Genomic DNA, 4,658 nt, shown 5'->3' on the forward strand with positions numbered 1-4,658 from the left:
GCCCAAATCTGATAAATGCTTATTTGTGGGGTATCCTAAAGAAACAAGAGGATATTATTTCTACAATCCTTCTGAGGGCAAAGTGTTTGTCGCTCGAACTTGAGTTTTCCTAGAAAGGGATTTTATTTCCAAAAGAATCAGTGGGAGGAAAGTAGAGCTTGAAGAAATTCAAGAATCACAAAGTATCGATATACCTATGGAGGAACTAGAGCAGGAAACACAAGTAGTTGTGTAAGAGCAACCTGCTCAAGTAGAACAAGACCAGCGTAGGTCAGGCAGGATACGTCACCTACCTGAGATATATGGATATCTGATCAAGGTGATGTATTACTCATGGATCAAGATGAGCCTGTGACCTACTCATGGAATCTTCGCTTTGATGAAACAGTAAAGCTGTATGGATTCATCAAGAACGAAGATGAGCCTTGTGTCTACAAGAAGGTTAGTGGGAGCATGATCGTATTCCTGGTATTATATGTAGATGACATATTACTCATTGGAATCGATATCCCTACCCTGCAACAAGTAAAGGCTTGGTTGGGGAAATACTTTTCTATGAAGGACCTGGGTGAAGCAGCCTATCAGAATCTATAGAGATAGATCATGAAATGCTAGGCCTAATTCAGAGTACATAAACAAAGTGCTGAGATGCTTTAATATGAATGATTTCAATCTGGTTATGTGTTTTGCTTAAATGGTGGCACTGTGAGCTTGAAAAGTTCAACGTAAGATGCAGTTGATGATTCTACAACTGAGGCCGAGTATATTACTGCCTTGAGTGCAGCAAAGGAAGCTGTTTGGATCAATAAACTTGGCATAGTCCCTAGCATTATGGATCCCATTGGTCTCTATTATGATAACAATGGTGTTATCGCACAAGCTAAGGAGCCTAGATCTCACCAACGATCCAAACACATACTTAGGCGTTGTGCGAAAATATGTAAAGTACCTACACTTGACAATGTTGTTGACCCACTGACAAAGCCTCTTGCGCAGTAGAAGCATGATGGCCATACTAGATCAATGGGCATACGGGGTATGCCTGATTGGCTCTAGTGCTAGTGGGAGATTGTTGGTGTAAGCCCTAGAGGCCAATACTTTTGGTACTTGTATCAAATTATTTAAAGGCATTTTCTTTATTATAGTTGATTAATAAAGTCCCTGGAATAGATAGTCCGTTTAATGTATTAAGTGTGACTTAATCATGAGAACACATTAAACATTAGGGCACTATTCTTAAAGTATCCGTAGTCGAGCTTTAATGTGAAGTGGGATAACATTAAAGCATTAATACTATTATGTTTGTAGACTGATGATCACATCTCATGGATCATGGATAAAGAGTTATCAAGTCTTAAACATAGGTATGAATATTAGGAGTAATATTTATACCGGATTGACCCGCTATGAGAATACTATATAGAAAGTTATGCAAAGTGTCATAAGTTATTCTCATGGTGATAATAGTGTATACCACTCTTCGACCTGAAACCACTATGGATCCTAGATGTAGAGTTGAGTGCTTTATTACTGATCCAACGTTATCCGTAACTGGATGACCATAAAGACAGTTGATGAGTACTCCACGAAGCATGCTGAGGGACATGAGTGTCCTAGATGGAATTTGCCAATCCTGCGTAACAGGATAAATGTCTATGGGCCCAATATTGAATTGGACAAGGGTGACACGGTCTATACCTTGTGTTCAATATAGACATAAGGGCAAAGGGGTAATTATACACATAATTATTATCACAGGAGGTTTTGTCAGATCACATGACATTTTCGTGACTTGGGTAGCAGTGATGTGTTGCTAGATACCGCTCACTGTTTATTATGTTAAATGCGTGATTTAATATAATTGCCAACGCCGCGAAAACCTATAGGGTCACACACAAAGGACGGATTGATGAGAGATAGAATAATTAAGGAACATCGTAAGGTACTGTGTACTTAAGCAGAATACGAAATATGGTAAGGTACCAAATACTTAAGTGATTTTGGCATATTATGAGATATAGGCCAAAATGCACTTAAGTGGGCTTTTTGGCTTGAAGCCCACACAAGTGGTTCTATAAATAGAGCTCTTGTGCAGAAGCTTTGTATGGGAATACAACACAACTGAAGAGTTGGAATTTCGTATCTCTCTTTCCCTCACTCAAAGCCTTCATTCACAAACAGCTAGCACTGCGATTGAAGGAATCCGTTCGTGTGGACTGAGTAGAGACGTTGTCATCATTCAACGTTCGTGATCGCCCCGTGGATTTGCTTCAAAGGATTCGATCATTATCAGAGATCTGCACCAAAGGTTTGAATCGCCACAAGAGGTAACGATTCTATCACTGATCATGCTCATTCGTAAGGATCACTAATGGAGAAATTTTTAAATTCCGCTGCGCCTTGGATGGCAATTCTCCTTCAAATAGGTGTACTGGCATCTTCTTTGATGTCCATGATTATGAAGTCTGTAGGAATGTAAAATTGTCCTACACGTACGGGGACATTCTCTTGTATACTGACAGGATATTTGATTGAGTGGTCATCTAATTGAAGAGACATCTTGGTCGGTCTTAATTCTCCCATACTGAGCCTTTTACAGATGGTTAAGGGCATTACACTAATGTTGGCTCCTAGATCGCATAGATCTTTGTCTATGACGAATTTTCCAATGACATAGGGTATGGAAAAACTACCTGGGTCTTTTAGTTTGGGAGGCATGTTATTTTGGATTATTGCGCTACACTTTGCAGTAAGCGTAATTGTTTCGTTATCCTTAATCTTTTTCTTATTGGATAGGATTTCCTTAAGAAATTTGGCATATGAGGGAATTTGTGTGATGGCTTCTGTAAAGGGAATTGTAATGTTTAGTTGCTTCAGAAGTTCAATAAATTTCCTAAATTGGCTCGTAGTTTTAGAACTTGTGAGTCTTTGAGGATACGGAATGGGTGGTTTATAGGGAGGTGGAGGCACATAAGGTTTTTCTTTCTTTTCGGCCTCTTGGGTATTATCTTCTATTTCCTTTGGTTCATTTACTTGATCAGTTGTGGTTTTGTCTGGTTTTTGGTACATGGCAGGGTTTTGGAGTCTTGGATCTACAGGTCCGTCTATTTCTTTTCCATTCCTCAGTATAACGGCATTTGCATGTCCTTTTGGATTAGGTTGCGGTTGTCCAGGAAATGTTCCAGCTGGAGCGGCTGTAGATGCTTGATGTTGAGCCACTTGTGAGATCTCTATTTCAAGCATTTTATTTTGGGTGGCTAAGGCGTCTACTTTGCTCGCTAGTTGTTTAAGTTGCTCGCTAGTATGTATGTTTTGGCTCAAGAAGTCTTTGTTTGTCTGAGCTTGGGTAGCTATGAAGCTTTCCATCATCAATTCGAGATTTTACTTCCTTGGCATGTTAGGAGCATTATTAGCTGGCTTTTGATATCCAGGCGGAATAGCTGGTGCTTGGCCAGGTGCGTACAGGGCGTTGTTATTCTTATACGAAAAATTAGGATGGTTTTTCCAGCCTAGGTTGTAGGTATTCGAATAAGGATTTCCTTGTGCGTAATTTACTTGATCGGTTGGGACTCCTACTAATATCTGACATTCTTGTGCAGTGTGTCCAGGGTTTCCACATAACTCACAGTTTGGAGTCACAGCAGCCACGATGGCTGTGGGTGGTATGGTCAAGTTATCTAACTTTTGAACGAGGGCGTCTACCTTGGCATGGACATGGTCAAGGCTACTGATTTCGTACATTCCACTCTTTGTGTGGGACTTTTCTACTGGAGTTCTTTCACCTCCCCATTGGCAATGGTTTTGGGCCATGTTTTCAATGAGTTGATAGGCTTCGTTGTATGGCTTGTCAATAAGTGCACCGCCCGCGGCAGCGTCTACTGTCAGTCTTGTGTTATACAAAAGCCCATTGTAAAATGTGTGAATGATCACCCAGTCTTCGAGACCGTGATGTGGACATATCCTCATCATGTCCTTGTATCTCTCCCACGCTTCGTAGAGAGATTCTACATCTTTTTGTCGAAATCCATTGATTTGAGCTCTCAACATAGCAGTTTTGCTCAGCGAAAAATATCGGGATAAGAAAATGTTCTTCAGTTCTTCCCATGTTGTAACGGAGTTGGAGGGAAAGGATTGCAACCAAGCCCAAGCTCTGTCTCTTAGTGAGAAAGGAAAGAGGCGCAGTCTTATCGCATCTTGAGATACACCATTCGCCTTTACAGTGTCTGCGTACTGCACAAACTTGGTCAGGTGTTCATTAGGGTCGTCCGTAGGATTTCCAGCAAATTGATGTTGTTGGACGGCTGATAATAATGAGGGTTTTAGCTCGAAATCGTTTCGATTGATAGCGGGGGAAGCAATGTTGTTGTGAGGTTCTTGTTGGGACGGGGTAGCGTAGAATTTAAGAGGACGATTTTGTGGTCCTTCTTCAGCCATGGTTGGTTTTTCTTCTGGTTTAATAGGAAAGAAGATATCGGGAATATCGTACTTTTGTTGGTACTCTAGTATTCAGCGTCTTATATATAAGAAACGCTCTAATTCTGGGATTGATGGTGCTAAGTTATCGCCTTGTGGGCGAGTACTTTGCATACAATCGGGGGAAATAAGGGAAAGAAGATTAGTTTTTATTTTTACCTTAGTCTATACCGTGCAACGAAAGA

The 4,658-nt window shown here is 40.7% G+C and overlaps 1 non-coding gene across 1 annotated transcript; it reads left to right on the forward strand.

Moving 5' to 3' along the window:
• Positions 1-3,940: 3,940 nt before the first annotated feature.
• LOC127077830 (small nucleolar RNA R71) lies at positions 3,941-4,047 on the forward strand. The gene has a single exon (XR_007787599.1). It is a non-coding gene; the product is annotated as a small nucleolar RNA R71 (small nucleolar RNA).
• Positions 4,048-4,658: the final 611 nt, after the last annotated feature.

This window comes from Lathyrus oleraceus, chromosome 4, assembly GCF_024323335.1.
Source record: "Lathyrus oleraceus cultivar Zhongwan6 chromosome 4, CAAS_Psat_ZW6_1.0, whole genome shotgun sequence".
NCBI lineage: Eukaryota > Viridiplantae > Streptophyta > Magnoliopsida > Fabales > Fabaceae > Lathyrus > Lathyrus oleraceus.